Raw genomic sequence first — 22,158 nt, forward strand, 5'->3', positions numbered from 1 at the left:
AATCAAATGCAGGTCCCGGACACTGTGAGAGAGCAGTGCTAACCACTGTGCCACCCAGGCATATGTTGAAAGAAAGGTCACTGATGAAGCATCAGAAGATGGTTGTGTCTAGGACACGACCTTGAGGAACTCCTTCAATGTCCTGGAGCTGAGCTTGGTTGGCCTCCAACCACAGCTATCTTCTTTTCTGCTAGTTATGACTCCAAGCAGTATAATGTTTCTCCTCTGATTCTCATTGCCTACAGTTTTGTTAAGGGTTCTGGATGGCATGTTTGGTAAAATGTTGTCTTGATATCAAGGGCAGTCACTCTCACCTCTCCTCTGGAATTCAGCTGATTTGTTCATATTTGGACCAAGACGAAAATGAGGTCTGGAACTGTAGCCCTGGCAAAACAAAATGTGAGCATTCGTGAGCATGTCTTTGCTAAATAGTTAATTTGATCGTACTGTCCGTGACACCTTCTATCACTTTTCTAAAAATAGAGAGTAGATTGATTGGGCTGGAATTTGCCAGGTTGGACTTTCTTACTTTTTGAGGACAGGTAATATGTGGGAAATTTTCCATTTTGTTCGGTTGATGCCAGTGTGAATATCCCAGATCTGTGTTGGGTCCCCTGTTGTTTGTCATTTATATAAACGACATGGATGATGATGTCATGGGTGGGATCAGTAAGTTTGTGGATGACACAAAGATTAGACAGGTGGTTAACAATGAGGCTGAGTGTCTTGGGTTGCAGGAGGATATAGAACATAAAACATACAGTGCAGAAAGAGGCCATTCGGCTCATCGAGTCTGCACCGACCCACTTAAGCCCTCACTTCCACCCTGTCCCTGTAACCCAATAACCCCTCCTAACCTTTTTTGGACACGAAGGGCAACTGAGCATGGATAATCCACCTAACCTGCACGTCTTTGGACTGTGGGAGGAAACCGGAGCACCCAGAGGAAACCCAAGCAGACACGGGGAGAACGTGCAAACTCTGCACAGACAGTGACCCAGCGGGGAATCAAACCTGGGACCCTGGCATTGTGAAGCCACAGTGCTATCCACTTGTGCTACCGTGCTGCGGGATGATCAAAGGGGCAGAAAAGTGGCAGATGGAATTTAACCCTGACAAATGTGAGGTGATACACTTTAGAAGGAGTAATGTGACAATGTGACAAGGAAGTATTCAATGAATGGCCTGACATTGGGAAGTTCTGAGGAACAAAGAGACCTTGTCATGTTTATCCATAGATCTCTGAAGGCAGAAGGAAAGGTTAATAGGGTAATGAAAAAGATGTATGGGACACCTGCCTTTATCAATTGATGTGGAGATGCTAGCATTGGACTGGGGTGAGCACAGTAAGATTTGTCAATTGAGGCATAGATTACAAAAGCAGTGATGTCATGTTGGAGTTGTTTCGAACTTTGGTGAGGCCACAGCTGGAGCACTGTGTGCAATTCTGGTCGCCGCATTATAGGAAGGATGTGAGTGCATTGGAGAGGGTGCAGAGGCGTTTCACCAGGATGTTGCCTGGGATGGAACATTTAAATTATAAAGAGAGGTTGGATAGGCATGAATTCTTTTCGCTGGAACAGAGAAGACTGAGGGTTGACCCAATCGAGCTGTACAAGATTATAAGGAGCATGGACAGGGTGGATAGCGAACAGCTATTCCCCTTAGTTGCAGGGTCAGTTACGAGAGGAGGCACAAGTTCAAAGTGAGGGGGGGGGGGGAAGTTTAAGGGGGATTTGAGGAAAAGCTTTTTTACCCAGAGGGTGGTGACGGTGTGAAATGCACTCCCTGGGAGGGTGGTAGAGGTGGACTGCCTCGCATCCTTTAAAAAGTACCTGGATGAGCATTTGGCACATCAGAACATTCAATGCTATGGGTCAAGAGCTGGCAAATGGGATTAGGTAGGCAGGTCAGGTGATTTTCATGTGTCGGTGCAGACTCGATGGGCCGAAGGGCCTCTTCTACACTGTATGGTTCTGTGATAAGGGGAGTGGCTAGTGCCAGAATTCAAGTACTACAGCCCAGATGTTGTCAGGGCCTACAGCCTTTGCAGTATCCATTGTTTTTTTATTCGTTCATGGAATGTGGGTGTCACTGGCTGGGCCAGCATTGATTGTCCATCCCTAATTCCCTTTAATTGTAGTGGCCATTTATAAGTCAACAACATTGCAGTGGGTATGGAGTCACATGGAGGCCAAACCAGGTAGGAATGACAAATTTCCTTCCTGAAAGGACATTAGTGAATCAGATGAGTTTTGACAACAATCAAAAATAGTTGCATGGTTACCATTACATCCAGATTTTTTACTGATTTTAATTTTGCCATCTGCCATGATGCTATTCTAACCAATATTATACTGTGTCTCTGGATTATCAGTCCAGTGACAATATTACAATGGCAATGCCCCCTTCAGGTGTTTCTGAATTGGCTGAAGAATGTCATCTGTGATGTTGTAGATGTCTGGATGAGGTCAAAATGGATCAGCATTGGCACTTCTGACTCAGGATATTTGCAAATCTTTCACCTTGTCTTTTACATTCATGTGGTCTCCATCATTGAGGATGTGTATGAGCCTCCAGCTCTGGTTCGTTGCATGATTGTGGCTGAATGTAGATTCATAGAATTTACAGTGCAGAAGGAGGCCATTCGGCCCATCGAGTCTGCACCGGCTCTTTGAAAGAGCACCCTACCCAAGGTCAACACCTCCACCCTCTCCCCATAACCCAGTAACCCCACCCAACACTAAGGGCAATTTTGGGCACTAAGGGCAATTTATCATGGCCAATCCACCTCACCTGCTCATCTTTGGACTGTGGGAGGAAACCGGAGCACCCGGAGGAAACCCACGCACACACGGGGAGGATGGGCAGACTCCGCACAGACAGTGACCCAAGCCGGAATCGAACCTGGGACCCTGGAGCTGTGAAGCAATTGTGCTATCCACAATGCTACCGTGCTGCCCGTGTAGCAGGACTGCAGAGTTTTGATCTGAGTTCTTGGCTCAGTTCATAGTGTTATGCTTCCTTTGGTTATCATGAATGCAATCCTGTGTTGTTGTTTCAACAGATTGACAACTCATTTTTTTTTGTTGGACGGGCCAAGAATGGATCCTTGGGAGTTTTGTGTGGTGTAGTGGAAAGGGATGAAATCACTGGAGGTATTGTGGACATGGTCAGATAGGTGAGAGTGATTGCAAGGTTGTCTTGCAGAGTGCGAGAGGCTTGGATGAAGGATGGCATGGTCTATCAAGTCAAAGTTGCGGAGAGAATGAGAAGAGATAATGCACAATGGTTACAGAGGATGCTGTTCATAAGTTTGGTTAGGACCAGGCTGGTGCCACAGGAGGGGTGACTCTTGATTGGAGGGATTCATACAGGAAGCTCTGAGCATGGTAGATGTAGACCTCGGAAACAACAGCAAATTCAAGGACTTTGAAGAGGAAAGGAAGGTTGAGAAAGGATAAAGAAAAAGGGATCATGGCTGGGATTTTTGAGACATTGAGCCAAATTGTTTTAAAGAAGGACTTCTCATGTATACGCCACTTCCCTACTCCTCAGCTCTAAAAACGTTATGCTGCAAATTCAAACTAGTAACAGCATAGCAAGGGATCCGGGTTTCTGAGACCTTAGTGAATACTGGAACCTACAGTGTATCTCAGGAACTAATGAGATTTAAGGATTTAGAAATAAACAGAAGAACAGCAGAGGAAGAGGGTAATTCAGGCAGGGTGAATTAGCCAAATCAGGTCCAGAAAGGGAAATGAGAAGAAAGAAAAATTTGATCAGGAAATAGAAAAAATAGAGACAGAAAGGGAAAGTAAGAAAAAATGTAAAAATTGAAAATCATGAAAAACAATTTACCATATGAGACTCCATAATTTAAGTTGTATCTTTCTCGGCCAGAGACACTGATTGCCATCACATTAACAATTGTCACATTGTTCAAAGAGCACATATGTTATTAGTTATAAGCCCTTACTTTCTATGACCAGTTTAATGAGCAATTAATGTGCAAATCCAGCACGTTCTTAAAAACACTAAGTAATTTAATGGTGGGATGCTTTTTGTACAGGAAAATCGCAGATTGCTAGACGTGCACCAACAAATTCTGCGGTTTCACAACTCATGGTGCATCTCTTCATCTCCCTTAAAATGCTGGCTGATTTGCTCCAAAATAATGACATCAGGGGCGAAATTCTCCTACCCGCCCCGCCACATTTCTGCGCCGACCGGCCGGCGGGAGTCTCCGTAACACCGGCCGGTCAATGGGGTTTCCCATTGTGGGGCACCCCCACGCCGTCGGGAAACCCCCGGGCGCCGGCAGAACGGAGACTCCCGCCGGCGGAGAATGACGCCCCTGTTGTTAACCCGTCATTAATTTTCCAGGAAGTTTTGCAGAATAAAAATCACATTACGTTTTTCAAAAAAACATTTTTCATAGGCAGCACCGCAGCACAGTGGTTAGCATTATGGAGTCACAGCGTTCGGTTCCCGGCTTGGGTCACTGTCTGTGCAGAGTCTCCACGTTCTCCCCGTGTCTGTATGGGTTTCCTCCGGGTGCTCTGGTTTCCTCCCACAAGTCCCAGAAGACGTGCTATTAGATAATTTGGACATTCTGAATTCTCCCTCTATGGACCCGAACAGGCGCCGGAATGTGCCGACTCGGGGATTGTCACAGTACCTTCATTGCAGTGTTGATGTAAGCCTACTTGTGACAATTCTATCATACTAAAGCAAGTTTTTATTTTCTTATTGCATTCGTGTGCCTGCTGATGGTTTTTGAAATGTGGCCGGCTTATTATCATCATTTTATTTTTTAATAACTGTCTCAGCAAACGTAGCCCATTGACCATCTCCAGCTGTTCTAGGAATGGTAAGTACAACCATCTTGAATTGTTCATCATAAAAAAATGTATTTTACTCGATAATTATTTGGAAATTGAAAACTATATATTGTTTATGGGATTCAGAAGAGTTTATAAAACACTTGATCCATTTTCTCATGGTATCTGGGGCGTCATTCTCCGACCCCCCAGCGGGTCGGAGAATGGCCGTTGGCCGCCGTGAATCCCGCCCCCGCCGGTTGCCGAAGTCGCTGAAGGGAGAAAAGTCGGCGGGGCGTTAATGTCGCCGCTGCCGTCGGAGAATGGCACGGGTCTGCGCAAGGCAGCCGATTTTCGGCCTGCCGATATTCTCCCTTCCAGATGGGCCGAAGTCCCGTCGACGTGATGACCGTTCACGTCGACATAAATTAAACCTCCTTTTCATTGGCATGACTCTGTGCTCCAGGTTCACGCCGACCAGCGTGGAGGTAAGTGACGGCCTGGGGGGTTGGCTCTGGGCAGGCGATGGCGTGGCCGCAGTCTGAATGTGTGAGGAGATATGTGTGGGGTTTTGTGTGTGTGTGCGGCGGGGGGGGGGGGGGGGGGTGGTTAGAGTGGGCTGGGCTCCGGGGGAGTGCCGGGAGGGGGGTCCGTGCCGGGGAGGGGGATGGGGTCCGTGCTGGGGAGGAGGTTGGGGGGGGGTCCATGCGGGGGAGGGGGATGGGGGGGTCCGTGCCGGGGAGGAGGTTGGGGGGGGTCCGTGCCGGGGAGGAGGTTGGGGGGGGTCCGTGCCGGGGAGGAGGTTGGGGGGGTCCGTGCCAGGGAGGAGGTTTGGGGGGGCTCCGTGCCGGGGAGGGGGATGGGGGGTCCGTGCCATGGAGGAGGTTGGGGTCCGTGCCGGGGAGGAGGTTGGGGGGTTCCGTGCCGGGGAGGAGGTTGGGGGGGGGTCCGTGCCAGGGAGGGGGATGGGGGGTCCGTACCGGGGAGGAGGTTGGGGTCCGTGCCGGGGAGGAGGTTGGGGGCACGGTCCGTGCCGGGGAGGAGGTTGGGGGGGGTCCGTGCCGGGGAGGAGGCTAGGGGGGTCCGTGCCGGGGAGGAGGTTGGGGTCCGTGCCGGGGAGGAGGTTGGGGAGGGGTCCGTGCCGGGGAGGGGGATGGGGTCCGTGCCGAGGAGGGGGATGGGGGTCCGTGCCAGGGAGGGGGATGCGAGGGCAAGTGAGTTGGTCCACCTGGCCAGGTGCCAGCCTCCAACAGTTGGACCCATGCGGTCCATGCCACCTGGCTGGGGGGAGGAGGGGATATGGACAATAATGACATGTCGTCGTTCCCCTCCCCCCTCACCAGGCCGCCATGATTTCCGATCATCCAGCGATGTTGGCCGCCGTGGCGGCAGCCGCGAATATCTATGTTGCCGTGGATGAGGAGGAGGAGGAGGAGGAGGAGCGTGCCAGAGAGGCGGCGCAGGCTGCCGCAGAGGGACAAGCGGCAGCCGCCCAGGCTGGAGGGACACCTGACCGACAGGGTGAGGAGAGGGAGGAGGACGTCGTGGCCCTACGGCAACGGAGGCACCCGAGGGCGCCCCGTGTGTACCGGCCCCGGCAGTCATACCAGGACCTCACGGACCGGGAATGCAGGAGGAGACTCCGGATGAGGCGGGAAACCGTGGCACACATCTGCCACCTGCTGGCACACCTGTCACCGCGTGGCACTGGCAGGGGACACCCTCTCCCCGTGTCCATCAAGGTTACGGTGGCCCTGAACGTTTATGCAACGGGGTCATTCCAGGCACCGAGTGGGGACCTGTCCGGCATATCGCAGACATCGGTGCATCGGTGCATCCGGGCAGTGACAGATGCCCTATATGCCATGGCGCACCGCTACATCCGCTTCCCCGTGGACCAGGCCAGCCAAGATGCCCAGGCCCTGGGCTTCTCTGCCGTGGCCGGGTTCCCCATGGTCCTGGGCGCGATCGATGGGATGCACGTCGCCGTGCGGCCACCTGCAGATAACAGGGCCGTGTTCACCAATAGGAAGGGGACCTATTCGATGAACATACAGGTGGTCTGCGACCACCGCATGATGATCCTGCACGTCTGCGCCCGTTACCCAGGCAGTGTACACGACTCATACGTGTTGTCGCGGTCATTCATCCCCGGCATGTACGAGGGACGCCATTCCCGGCTGAGGGGCTGGTTGCTGGGCGACAGGGGCTACCCATTGCGATCGTGGCTGATGACGCCTATACGGAGGCCACGCAATGAGGCGGAGAACCGCTACAATGATGCCCATGTAGCGACAAGGGGAGTGATAGAGAGGTGCTTTGGCGTGCTGAAGATGCGTTTCAGGTGCCTGGACCTCTCTGGGGGCGCCCTCCAGTATCGGTCAGATAGGGTCAGCCGCATCATTGTGGTGTGCTGCGTCCTGCACAACATAGCCCAGCAGAGGGGCGAAGTGCCGCAGGCAGAGGAGGGAGGAGTGGAGGAGCAGCAGGAAGAGGCGCAGTCCTCCCCAGATGAGGGGGATGGGGGTAATGGTCAGGGCAGACGGGGTAGACACAGGCGGGTGGCTGTCCACCGTTACCGGCTGGCCCAGCGGGCACGGGACAGACTGATAGCCGCCCGCTTCACTGACTAGATGGGCATGGGAATCGGGTAGTATGGCCACAGACTGCACACCATGGCAACAGCCGACCACCCACACCCTCCACCCATCCACCCACCCAGCACCCTCACCCCCCTCCCCAACCCCACCCATCCCACCCGCATGCACACCACCCCCCCCCCCATTGCCGATCCACCTGCGGCACAACGGGCCGGGCTCACACAGTTGCGGGTGGACGCGTGTCTATTGCAGGCCATGGAGGATGATGACAACCCACCCTGCGGTGAGCTCCTGGCTCCACATCGTTGGACTATGTCTGACCCATGGCCACAGTACCACCATCCACCCGGACCATCCCTGCATGCGGCTGTGACACTGCAGCGCACGGTCCCGTCCTCTGCCCGGGGGATGTTGATGGCGGCCCAGGGGGAAGGGGGCAGACTCACCTGGGGCTGAGGTAAGACCACCCCTCACACACACACTTGCGCTCAACGTACATGACACCCCCGCACGCTTTGGACAGAGCACAAAGGCAGCTTCTGTAGGTGTAACATTGACTTTAATAACCAAACGAGTTCATGCACGTGCCCTAGCCCCTAAAACTCATCTGTGCCCTGAACCCGTGCCAACTTACTCAGTGTCTAATTATTTGGCCTTACGGGCCCTTTGACTATGTCTACGTGGTTCCCCAGACGGTACAGCAGAACTGGAGGTGGACTCCTGTGATTCCTGCCCTCTGACACTGGATCCCTTTGGCGGCCGTTTCCTGGGGCGTCCTGGCCTAGATGGGCCAGGCTGCGGCCCGGGCGACTGGGATGGCGAGCTGCCAGCCTGTCCTGCCCGTTGCCCACCCGATGCACCTGGGACGGAAGGGGGGGAGTCCGAGGTGTCGCGGTGTACCGGGACCTCCCCTACAGGGGGAGCCGGGACGGACCACACCACCTCCTCCTCCCTCCGGGTGCCCGATGGCCCCCAGGCCTCTACATGGGTGGGGGATGTGATCGGACTGGCCATCCGACGCACCCCCGACATCTGGCGCTGCCAGTCCTGGAGGCCCGTGCTGGTATCGACAGGGTTCTGCAGGTTTGCAGCCATGGAGCCCAGGGGGTTGGCAAACCCTGTCTGTGACAGTGCGACGCCGGCTTGCACATGGCCACTGGCGCCGATGCCCTCAGCGATGGCCTGCTGAGACTGGGCCATGGCCTGCAGAGACTGGGCTATGGCGTTGAGCGCCTCTGCCATCTGGCGCTGGCACTGGCTCATGGCCTCCTGTGAGAGGGCAGCCATGTCCTGGGCCACAGACGCCGCCTGCACGGAAAGCCCCAGGCCTCGCAAACCGTTCCCCATGTCTGACACCGTCGCACCCATTGCCTCCACCGCGGACGCCACCCGTGCGGTGTCGGCCTGGGTGGCACGCATGACCGGCACCACTCCCAGCTCCTGGACGCGGGTGGACTCCTCCACCTGCGACTGCAGCCGCCGCAAGCCGGCCGTCACCCTCTTCGCTCGTCTCCGGGTCGGTGGTTGCATCGGATCTATGTGTGGGTGTGGTAACTCCAGGAACCCGGGATGCATCTGGGCGGCAGATGTTCGCTTGGGCTGGGCTGCCCTCCGACCGCCCGGCCCTTCTGCTGCTCCTACCTCCACCTGCTGTACCAGGAAGGCTGTGTTGTGCGCACCAGTGAGTGTAGCAGACGCCTCATCACTAAAGTGCCCAACCGAGGTGAGTGTTTCTGCGATGGTGGAGGGTGTTGGTGACAGCAGTGGCGATGTGTCGTGCTCTTCGTCCCACTCTGAGTCCATGGCACTTTGGGGTGGGGGTTCGTCTCCACCCATCCACTCTGAGTCACTGTCCGTTATTTCGTCTTCCTGGGTAGTGCTGTCCCGGGTAGGGGTGTCCTGGGCAGTGGTGTCCTGGGTAGTGGTGTCCTGGGTAGTGGTGTCCTGGGTAGTGGTGTCCTGGATAGTGGTGTCCTGGGTAGTGGTGTCCTGAGTAGTGGTGTCCTGGGTAGTGGTGTCCTGGCTCGGATGTGACGGGGGCCTGTGGCTGCCCCCCTCGTCGCTGGGTGGTCGCTCTCGCATGTGACAGGGGTGTCGTCTCCCTGTTGCTCCAGGTCTCTCCGTGTCCCGTGGTGTGCGAGGGGCATCCTGCGGGCGTCGCATGCTGGGGGGTCCGTGTCTCTCCGTCTCCCGTGGCCTCCGAGGGGCATCCTGCGGGGGTCGCATGCTGGAGGGTCCGTGTCTCTCCGTGTCCCGTGGTGTGCGAGGGGCATCCTGCGGGCGTCGCATGCTGGAGGGTCCGGGTCTCTCCATCTCCCGTGGTGTGCAAGGGGCATCCTGCGGGCGTCGCATGCTGGAGGGTCCGTGTCTCTCCGTCTCCCGTGGTGTGCGAGGGGCATCCTGCGGGCGTCGCATGCAGGAGGGTCCGTGTCTCTCCGTCTCCCGTGGTGTGCGAGGGGAATCCTGCGGGCGTCGCATGCTGGAAGGTCCGTGTCTCTCCGTCTCCCGTGGCCTCTGAGGGGCATCCTGCGGGCGGTCTGCATCTGCGGGGATGGGTGCCTGGACGTTTGGTCCTGCGATACACAATGAAGCATGCATGGTTAGACATCAGGCAGTGATCAGGTGATATGGGGGAGGGGGATATAGGGGAGGGGGGATATGGGGACGGGCTATCGTTGGCTCACTTGCTAGTACGCCCCCGACCTCTGCATCAGCAACCTCCCGGTCGTCAGGTCCGCCATCCAGTTCCAGGGCCCTTTCCTGGTGTTCGGTCAGTGGCCTCTCATCAGCGGGGCCTCCTTCAGTCCTCACATGCTCCCTGTTGTTGTGTGCGCGCTTCTCCTGTGGAGCGGGGGGGGGTGGCAGGGGCAAAATTCAACACTGTTAGGCAGGTATATGAATGCACGCCATCGGTTGCGCGTGCATTGCAGAGGTTAAGGTTAGGGCTGGATTCACTTGGGGATATGGGGGAGGGGGGATATGGGGGAGGGGGCATATGGGGGAGGGGGGATATGGGGGAAGGGGTGATATGGAGGAAGGGGGGATATGGGGAGGGGGGATATGGGGGAGGGGGATATGGGGGATATGGGGGAGGGGGGATATGGGGGATATGGGGGAGGGGGGATATGGGGAATATGGGGGAGAGGGGATATGGGGGAAGGGGGGATATGGGGAGGGGGGTATGGGGAGGGGGGATATGGGGAGGGGAGGGGGGATATGGGGAGGGGGGATATGGGGAGGGGGGATATGGGGAGGGTGATATGGGGAGGGGGGATATGGGGGAGGGGGGAATATGTGGAGGGGGGATATGGAGGATATGGGGGAGGGGGGATATGGGGGATATGGGGGAGGTGGGATATGGGGAGGCTCACCCTGCCTGCTCTGACGAGGTTGTTCACCTTCTTGTGGCACTGGGTGCCTGTCCGTGGTGTCAGGGCCGCAGCGGTGACGGCCTCTGCCACTTCCCTCCACAGAGGCCGGCTGTGGCGTGGGGCAACTCTGCGGCCGTGCCTGGGATACAGGGCGTCCCTCCTCTGCTCCACCGCGCCCAGGAGCGCCTCCACATCGCGTGACTCGAACCTCGGGGCTGAGCAGCGGCCAACCATCCAGTCGGGTGTTCCGGTCGGGTGTTCCGGTCGGGTGGGGGGAGCAGCGCGGCCTTATGAGCCGTCACACCGTGCGGCGCGTATGACGCTGTACGGCGTGAACCACTGCGCAAGCGCGGATCCCGTTACGTCGCTGCTAGCCCATTTCGGGCCGGAGACTTTAGACCCATTTTTCCGACGTGACGCAAGTCGGATTTGCGCCGTTTTTTGCGCCGATCGGCGGACTTTCCGCCGATAACGGAGAATTTCGCCCCAGATGTTGTTCGAGAACCATTCAATTGAGTAAAGCTTACTCCTTGTCTTCTTTTCTCTGTGTATAACTCATCTAGCTTACAATATTTTCTTTCCAAGGATAGAACCTGTGGAATATTATTAACTTGATATACCTTCATAAATTGAACTGCTTTCTGAATATATAAATACTTTCTATTGTTGACATATATTTGTCACTATATACAAATATAGATGAAGTCCAGAACTTTGAGAAATTGTTAGTACATACCAAGGATTTGTGTATTATCCAAAGCATAACTTTGGTGCATCTTTGGGGAATTTGGATAAAACAGAATATTTCATTTAAAATTCGCTCAACATTGCACCCATCTTTTGTGCGTGGAATAGCTGTTCTTCTCATTGATATTGTTCAGACTAAGGTAATTGTAAAACATATCATAAATTGATCCCATTTAGTGTACCATCTGTTATATTGTGAGCAACCGGGGGCGAAATTCTCCTACCCGCCCCGCCACATTTCTGCCCCGACCCGCCGGCGGGATGCTCCGTTACACCGGCCGGTCAATGGGGTTTCCCATTGTGGGGCAGCCCCACGCCGTCGGGAAACCCCCGGGCGCCGGCAAAACGGAGACTCCCGCCGGCGGAGAATGACGCCCAATACCTGTGTAACACAGTTTAATTTTCCATTTTGCCTTTTATTCTCTTATTTTTTGCTTTACTGAATATTAAATAAGTTTCCATGTGGAAATAGCATTTTATGAATCAACTAGATGTTTTAAGTCAAGAAATAAGCAGCGTTTATTTATTGGATTGGATTAGCTTAGATTTCAGAAAAAAATCCACTTTCAGCCTCCGTGTTTACCTAATCTTCAATCCAATCCAATCCAATCCAATCCAATCCATGTAAATGCAAAACAGCAAAACTATTTATTTCCATGTTCCAGCCAAATTTCTTTTCTGGTATTGTATTGCAAACAATTGTGGCAACCACCTAAATCTGAAGCTATGATTCTCTTTTAGATGTGAACAATTAATTTTTAAATATTTGCTCTTGGGGTGTGGATGATACTATCAAAGTCACATTTTGTTTTGCTTTCCCACGTTGCTTTGAGAAAGTGGTGATGTTGGATTATTTCCTTGAATTACTGCAGGTCTTGTGACAATGGACTCCCACAGTGGTGTTAGGTATGGAATTTGAAGATTATGACAGTAATAACGAAGAAACAGCGATATATGTGCAATTAAGGGCTGTATTTTAATGGAGGTTTCAAGAGGGTCAGATGAATGATCCTCTCATGTGAATTGGCGATTTAAATATCATAATTAGTCTGCATGCCTTCATTTTCACAGTCATTCTATTTACCCCGTATATTGGCTGGCTTTCTTAGTCTCTGAAAAACCCAACAGGGGAAATGGGGTATGAAAGTTTGTCTTTACAGCACTGCTTGTGGTCCAGGAGGACCATGCGCTTTTCCTTCAGACCAGAAAGCTACACAATAAACTCCCACATCCCAGTTATGATTAGTCTATTTGCCCCTCCCAGCAGCAATCAGCTTCACCCAATCACCACCTGCTTCCCCCAGTCTGCATTGTATGCTCCGAGCACCATCAGACCTCCAAAGACTGCCATCAAGTATCACTGATCACTATCTCCCCTCCCTACCCACCCTCAGGTCCATTCAACCACCATCTGATCACCCTAACAAACTCCAATGATCTCTCAATCCCTCAACAATCATCAGTTGCTGCCTGCCACCAACGGACACTTCCCACCCAAACATTATTGGGAACCCCTGTGATTGGGGAGATGCCAATATTGGTCTATCCCAACCGCCAACAATTGGGATTTTCCCTCCCCCGATGAGACCGATCTACTTTTTCCTGAATGTGAACTTATGCTGTCATCTCCCCATGTGACAAACCTCTAGCCTGTCAATCAACGTGCCTGTCTGCAGTTAGCTGATTGAAAAAGAAGTTAAATATTACAAGACATTCGCAAGAATCATTTTTCTGGGTTATCTGACTTCATTAAATCTTCCCCAGGTGGAGGATGTGCAATCAAGTTAAAGTCCAAGCTAATATTATAGATCAGACCTTGATCAGAATTTTGAAAAGTTAAAGATGTAGCAAGTTTTGAGCAAGTACGGAGCCATAGAAATTAGGGCGCTAAAGAGCCTCATGGAAAGATATGGTGCTATTTCTAGAGCTTCCATTGAGCATCATTAGAACATAGAACATAGAACATTACAGCGCAGTACAGGCCCTTCAGCCCTCGATGTTGCGCCGACCTGTGAAACCACTCTAAAGCCCATCTACACTATTCCCTTATCGTCCATATGTCTACCCAATGACCACTTGAATGCCCTTAGTGTTGGCGAATCCACTACTGTTGCATTAGAACAGTTTAGGGGTTGAGGACAGACAAGTCAGAGTGGGAGTGAAGTGGAATATTAAAATGATGACATGTATGTATAATTTGAATAGAAACTTAGAGTTGCTGATGTTCCAATGGTTCTGCTGCACTTGTCCGTCTCGGTGTGGGGAAGGGAAATGATTTCTATGTAACATTGATGAGTTGGTATAATGCGCCCTGTCGATCATACATCATTTTTTGTTGGAGATGGCTATCAATAAGCGCTTCAAAAAGTTGAACATTGTGTGTTACTTGTCACCCAAGCTTGGATGTTGCAGAGGCTCTGCTGTTGATTGTTTACAAATTGGAGTGAACAGCCCCATTTCAGAACCTAAGATGGAAAAACACTTCCTTTGAGAAGCAAATGAAGATGACTGATCAAGGAGCCTTCTATGAAGAATCCCTGCAACAATGTCCTGGGCTGTGCTGATTGGCTTCACAACTATGACCATCCTCTTTTCTGTCAGATATGACTCCAATCAGTGGAGGCTTTGATCCTTTTGATCTCAGGGTTTGAAGCTCCTGATTGTCTTGCTCTGCTGATGACATTGAAATGAAGTAAGCCATAAGTGCACTTACGCTCAGTGCAATATTCCTTTCCATAGGGTAGATGCTATTTGCATAGCTGAGGCAGGTCACCCGTGCTGATTGGGTGTGATATGTCTCATCAGGCACAAGTAGCCTACTAGTATTTAGGAACTGCAACTCTCATTTGTGTTAGCTTGGACTGTCTGCAGTGGAGCTCCAATCGATGGATTACCAAATCAAAGGTTTTCAGTTCTTCATTTGATGATTCACATTTCAAAAAATACATTCTTTACGTGAAGATAAGACTTATTTTGTACTTTACAGTTAACACAATTTTTTGAAACTCAGCAAAGTGAGAATTTCCTGACACTTTTAAAGTGAGGTACAGTTTTTATATGAAAACTGCAATTAAATATCCCTTGTCCTGATAAACATTGTAACTTCTTTCCCTGCTCTTATCCCATTGTTATTGCTTTTACCTAGTGCCTGACATGGGAAAGTAGTTCGCATCAAAACCCTTTCAAAGATTAATTGTTTATTTTTATCTCAAAATTGGCCAGCAGGAAGTGCACTTCCACTTTGTGGGACTTTCCCCTGTTCTCTATCCCCTCCCAAAACCCCACCGCCAATTGTTTTCCTTTCAGGAAAATAAAATCACCGACTTGCTGCAGAAAGTAGCCTGCAATTTTCCCTTAAATCCATCATCACTTTGTGAGTGGAACTTCTGGTATTTATACCATACTGAAGACGATGAAGCATGGCAAGTATGTTGGACAATTCCTTCCCCACCTGTCTAAGCAAATGTAGCCCATAATATTTATTAAATATAACACGGCTTTAAACTCACTCAATTTCACTTCTAAGTGCTGCCAATACTAGTAGCCAGTGGTGTGGCTACGGGCCCAACTGGCTCAGTCACATATTAGCAAACATACATTTACCACATGTTTTATTACACACACTAATGCAGCTACAGGAACTGATGAAACTTTAGGTGCTTTGGGTTATAATTCACTTTATTCCTTAATAAATGCATTTCGTGCAAGGCTGGATTTTAACAATTCATTGTATGAAACTAAACAAACAAAACTTTGTTGACCGTAGATGGAGTAGCAATCAGATCTACAATAAAAATCAGAATGTTTCCACTAAATCTTCAGAATATAGGCAAGTCACAGAATCACAACATTTTTATTCCAAGAAGGTCTTTCAGCCCTTGCTGTATGCATCGGTTCGCCATATGAGCATCGTGACTTGGTGTCATTCCACTGCCTTTTCCACGTACCTTTGTACAGTGTTTCTATTCAAATAATTATCTAATGCCCTCTTCAATGCCTTGATTGAACTTGCCTCCACCACACTTCCAGGCAGTGCGTTCCAGGCTCGAACCACTTGCTGAGTGAAAACGTTTCTTCTCACATCACATTTTCTTTTTCTGCAAATCATTTTAAATCTGTGCCCTCTCATTCTTATCCTCTACTATGACCAGCCCCCTCATGATTTTGAACATCTCGATCAAATCTCCTCTTGGCAGGGCAGCACGGTGGCCTAGTGGTTAGCACAGCTGCCTCACAACGCTTAAGTCCAAGGTTCAATCCTGGCTCTGGGTCACTGTCCGTGTGGAGTTTGCACATTCTGCCCGTGTTTGCGTGGGTTTCGCCCCCACAACTCAAAGATGTGCAGGTAGGTGGATTGGCCACGCTAAATTGTGCCTTAATTGGAAAAAATGAATTGGATACTCTAATTTTTTTTTTAAATCTCCTCTTGGCCTTTTTCTCACCAAGGAAAACTGTCCCAATCTCTCCTCTATCCACGTAATAGAACACATAAGTGTATGTATGCACTTGAATGTTGTTTTGTTGGTTCTTTGAATGCAGCTATTCTTTTTATTCCAGTTTGGATTTGTGTCCTTTACAAAGTTATGAAAGTGGCTTGATTGATTTCAAATTATTTGAACATGAGAAAACATTGAACAAATGGATGTTTCAAACAATGTGTGCAACAGCGAAACACATTCGAAGAGATTTTTATAATCCATGGCAACCCTCTAGGTAACCTTATTTCCTTCTTAAGCAGATGATTTCCAATTTACCTTATCGTCCTATAACTGCAGAAGATCAAAACATTCACTAAAATTCTTACATATTCATCGAAAGAGGAAACTTGAGGCAGAATTTTGCAGTCTCCTGCCAACGAGCTTGCAGGTGATGGGAGTGTGACGGGAGGGGACCATAAAATTCCCAGGGTGGCCTTTCCACTGCCCCTGAACTGTCCGCAGTTTTACAGGGACAGGCAAAGGTGGGTGGGCTGCCCTAGGCTTCACCCCAATTGAGGTCCTTAAATAGTCAATTAATGGCTACTTAAGAGCTGCCTCCCAACTGGTCTCAAGCAGGCAAGGGTCAAGGGAAGCCCAGCAGTTCCCTTGCTCGGAACTCAGTACCTCCCCATTGGCTCACTTCCAGACAAGGTACAGCCCTTTCCTTTACTGGGTTCTCCATCCTTTCACCATCATCCCCTCTCTTTACGACCAGACACCCTTTAAATCTGAATGGTGGACCAGTACGGTTTGCGGGCTACATACCCGTACTTGGACAATGTCACCATCTGTGGCCATGATCAACAGGACCATGATGCCAACCTTCAGACATTCCTCCAGGCCACCCAATCCCTCAACCTCACGTACAACAAAGAGAAATGTGTTTTCCGCACTACACGACTGGCCATCCTCGGCTACGTCGTGGAGAACGGAGTCCTAGGGCCCGACCCCGACCATATGCGCCCCCTCACGGAACTCCCCCCTCCCCACAGCCTCAAGGCCCTCAAACGATGCCTGGGTCTGTTCTCCTACTACACCCAGTGGATCCCCAACTATGCGGACAAAGCCCGCCCACTTATTCAAACCATCACTTTTCCCCTGACGACTGAGGCCCGCTCGGTCTTCAGCCGCATCAAGGCCGACATCACCAAGGCCGTTATGCACGCGGTGGATGAGTCCGTCTCCTTTCAGGTAGAGAGCGATGCGTCAGACGTCGCACTGGCTGCCACACTCAACCAGGCGGGCAGGCCAGTAGCATTCTTCTCTAGAACCCTCCGCGCTTCTGAAATCCGACACTCCTCGGTCGAAAAGGAAGCACACGCCATAGTGGAAGCCGTGCGGCACTGGAGGCACTACCTAGCCGGTAGGAGGTTCAGCCTCATCACCGACCAGCGGTCGGTCGCCTTCATGTTTGACAACGCACAACAGGGCAAAATAAAAAATGACAAAATCCTGAGGTGGAAGATCGAACTCTCCACCTACAATTACGATATCAAGTATCGTCCTGGGAGGCTCAACGAGCCCCCAGATTCCCTGTCCCGCTGCAAATGCGCCAGCGCGCAAGATTACTGTCTTTGGGCTATCCACGATGACATCTGCCACCCGGGGGTCACCCGGCTTACTCACTTTATTAAGGCCCGCAATTTGCCTTTCTCCACCGAGGAGGTCAAGGCCATGACCAGTGACTGCCAGGTCTGCGCGGAGTGCAAACCACACTTCTACCGGCCAGACAAGGCCCGCCTGGTAAAGGCCTCCCAGCCCTTTGAGCGCCTAAGTATGGACTTCAAAGGGCCCTTCCCCTCCACCAACCGTAATATATACTTTCTAACCGTCATCGACGAGTACGCCCGCTTCCCCCTCGCAGTCCTCTGCCCTGACATAACCTCGGCCACTGTGATAAAGGCACTGCACAACATCTTCACACTGTTGGTTTCCCTGCTTACGTCCACAGCGACCGGGGCACATCGTTCATGAGCGGTGAGCTGCGTCAGTACCTGCTCAGCAAAGGCATCGCCTCGAGCAGGACTACGAGTTATACCCCACAGGGAAACGGGCAGGTGGAGAGGGAGAATGCGATGGTATGGAAGGCCGTCCTTCTGGCCCTCCGGTCTAGAAGTCTCCCGACCCCCCGCTGGCAGAAGGTCCTCCTCGACGCCCTCCACTCCATTAGGTCACTCCTCTGCACAGCCACAAACGAGACCCCTCACGACCGCTTGTTTCTCTTCCCTACGAAGTCCATCTCCGGGGTTTCGCTTCCACCTTGGCTGGCATCTCCGGGACCTGTCCTTCTCTGGAGGCACATAAGGAGCCATGAGACCGACCCCCTGGTCGAGAGGGTCCAGCTGCTACACGCCAACCCCCAGTACGCCTACATCGCGCACCAGGACGGACGGCACGATACGGTCTCCCTACGAGATCTGGCGCCAGCTGGTTCCCCTGCCAATGTGCCCCCCTCCCCGCTGCCTCCAGCCATCCCCATGCCCCCCTGGGGTTCCTGTCTTGGCCCACGCCGGCACTGCTGCCACCCCCTTGCCTACCCCCACCCCCCAACCGTCTCCGACACACCGGTCTGAGGCTCAAGCTCCAGACACGACGCCCCCGGAGTCACCAGCGGCAACAACCGTGCCTGCCGCATCGCCAGAGCTGAGGAGGTCTAAAAGAACGATCCGGCCTCCAGACAGACTGAATCTCTAATGACCCCACGTCACCCCCGCTGGACTTGATTTTTTCAACAGAGGGTGAATGTGGTGAATGTATTTTACCTAATGCATGAGCTCTCTGTACTGTCTGTATAATGATGTGACCCATGACCTAGAAGTGATGATACGGACTACTTCCAGGTACTGTACTGGAACCTCGGTGCCGGTGCCATATATAGGCCGGCCACCTGTGGGTGGCACTCATTTGTACAGCCGACTCTGGCAGGCGAGTTCATGGATATTAAAGCCTAATGTTCGTACGTTCTCACGGTCGCACAGTGAATTGACGGTATAACACAAAGGAACCTAATAATGCCCACAGCCCATTTTCATGACAATATGGGATGCTTTGGGTTGTTCCCAAACAGATGTGTAAAGTAATTATTTTACCTTCAATGCCCTTTGACTCTGAAATCCATATGAATTATTTATATGCCTAATGTAGTTTTATGACTATTTCTCCAGACCTTTTGTTCCTTTTTTGAACAAATGCTATTCATTTTCTTTCATCGGGGAACTACATACATAATTCAAATATTTTATTGAACTACATGGAGATCTTCTGGCTCCATTACAAATCAAAGAGGGATCATTCATTATTTATGTTTTACATTTCTATCTCTGACTTTGTGAGATGAACACAGGTTATCTTTAAAATGTTGTTAATTTAAACATGTTTGATTTACAAATGCATTAGGTGCATACCAGCTTCTTAACCACTAAGCATATCCACTTACATTACATTTAACACTTTAATTGCTAAAACTACAAGGTAAATTCTAAAACATGTAAATGGTTGTGATGAATGTATTCACCTAATGCATGAGCTGTCAATATAATGCTGTGACCTATGACCTGGAAGTGATGATACGGTCTACTTCCAGGTACTGTACTGGAACCCAGTGGGCTCCGCCTCTGGCTCCGCCCTCACCGGGGCCATATATAGACCGGCCACCTGTGTGTGGCACTCATTTGTACAGCCGACTCTGGCAGGCGTGTTCATGGATAATAAAGCCGAATGTTCACTCGTTCTCACGGTCTCACAGTGAATTGACGGTATAACAATGGTGAACTAGGTATTCATAATCTAGTGCACCAGAAAATATGGTCAGAGTAGAGAAACATGGCTTTAAACTAACAGAGGGAAAATAGGGTTCAGGTGAAGGGTGATCAATGAATCCAAATATAAAATTGAGGCAATAGGAAAGTATACCAATGGTGTTACAACTGGTCCCAGATGAGGTTCCCCATCCTAACCCAGATGTGATCCCTCAACGTTTACTGTCTGGCTAGGATACTTCCAAATTGTTATGCCTCAGGTGAGGAGGAAGAACTTTCCCAGTGCCAATATTTATGTTTTAAAAGGAGCCAATTTACCAAGGCTTTTTCAATTAAAGATAGAGTGAGTTTATTCACTGCTAAAGGCACGGAAATGGTGAAACACAACCATGCACCTTCATACAAATTAGAAGAGAGAAGTAAGTCCAAAGTAAGTATAAAAGTATACAAAACAGTCCTCGAGCCATGATGAGTAGATGACTGCGTGTTGTGGCCATTTAAAACTCCAGTAGTGCTGACTTCCAACAGGTGAATAGTTGGTTTTGAGATTCCAACATTCTGGAGACTGCGGAGAAGCTTCTTTGTTTCCATTTCAGCTGTGGTTTGCTGACTTGGTTTAATTGAACAATCAGAGAGAGATGGAGATGTACCTGGGAAAGGCTTTTACAGGTGGGCTGCTGTTGCTGGCTGACATTGTGCTTCTGTCTCAAATGTTCTGACACCCCAGTACTGGTTCACACACACACTTGAGGAAGCGTTTAAGTTGGCTTTTATCCGAGTCTTTATATATTCTTGGAATTCAAAATCCACAAATCTGTCTGGACATTACTCGCAGGATATTTCTTGATGAGATGATAGTCATCTCCCATTGTGACCCATTGTCTCCACCGGAGATGACAATTCGTTTCTGGATGCTTTAAAAGTATTTGCCTGGAAACAAGGTGGAGTCCCATTGTCTCTCACCAACAATTCAACTAGTGACTGACTTTGCATTCTCAGCCATATTTGGCTTGTATGTCAAAAAAACTCACAGGTCTCATTTAAAGCTCAATATTTCTGGACCTAATTCAATGTTTTATATTCAGTGTTATGACACTTCCCTTCTTTGCTGGAAAGAAATGAGACCCATTTTCATTTCATTGTAAAAAATTTTAAAAATAACAAACACTCGTTCATTTTCTTAGTAATAATCAATTTTCTTCAGTTCAAACTGGGCCTTTCCATGTTCTTTAAGGCTGTTCGCAATCATGTTTGATTTTCCAGGAATGTGGGTGAATTTTACGGGGTGCTGTTAGAGGAACAAGTTCCAATGGAATAACCTGGCATCTGGGTCTTAAAGTTTTCCACAAAAGGTGACAGATTATGGTCAGTTTAGACTATGGTCTCTGTACACATTTAGGACATATATCTCAAAGTGTTTAACAGTGAATAATAAAAGGTTTTGTTGACTACAGTACTGTAGTACTGTTTCTGATGCTTGTTGGGCTTTCCAGAAAAGTACCTGATTGGCCTCTCTATTCCGGATTTGTCCTCCTATAGGAAAACAGGCCCTATACTCGCATCAATGTCTACTTTAAATGCCTGGTTAAAGTCTGGGACTGCAAGTACAGGCTCGCTTATTAAAATGGCCTTCAGCTTTTTGAAAGCTGTCTGGCATTTCTCAGTCCATACGCCTTTGCTTTTTTCTGCAGTAGGTCTGTCAGGGAGGTGGTTACTGTGCTAAAGTTTGGGACAAGCTTACAGTCGAACACACATCCTCAAGAATCTCATGATTTCCCATTTTGTGGTGGGAATGGGGAACTGAGCTAAGACCTGTACCATGGCAGCCCTGGGTAGTCTCTGTCCTTGACCCACTCTGTATCCTAGATAGGTCACTTTTGCCAGTGCACACTTGCTCTTTGTGAGATTGACCACTAGGTCAGCTGAGTGTAATCTCTGATAAAGGGCTTCCAATAGTTGTATGTGTTTTTTTTAGCTGTCGCTGTAGACTAGGTCATTCAGGTACACTAAACAATTGGATAAACCCACACTGTCTGGTTCATCAGCCTGTGGAAGGTAGCTGGGGCATTTTGGAATGCAAAGGGTATAACACAACTCTTGTTTAGCCCATATGGAGTTGGGAAGGTGGATATTTATTTCATGCAGACTGTCAAGGGAACCTGCAAGTATCCTTTAAGTCAATGTATCTTTGTGAAATAGGCTGCTTTACCTCCCTTATCAATGCAGTCTTCCAACTGGGGTATTATGTAGAAACCAGCTCTGGTCACTGCATTAACTTTTCGGTAATGCAGAATCTTATGGAATCGTCGAGCTATGCACGAGCATAACTGGGGAGCTCTAGCCACTAGTGCTTGGCTCCATTAGTTGGTGCTCCAGCATGT

The sequence above is a fragment of the Scyliorhinus torazame genome, chromosome 6, assembly GCF_047496885.1.
Source record: "Scyliorhinus torazame isolate Kashiwa2021f chromosome 6, sScyTor2.1, whole genome shotgun sequence".
Taxonomy (NCBI): domain Eukaryota; kingdom Metazoa; phylum Chordata; class Chondrichthyes; order Carcharhiniformes; family Scyliorhinidae; genus Scyliorhinus; species Scyliorhinus torazame.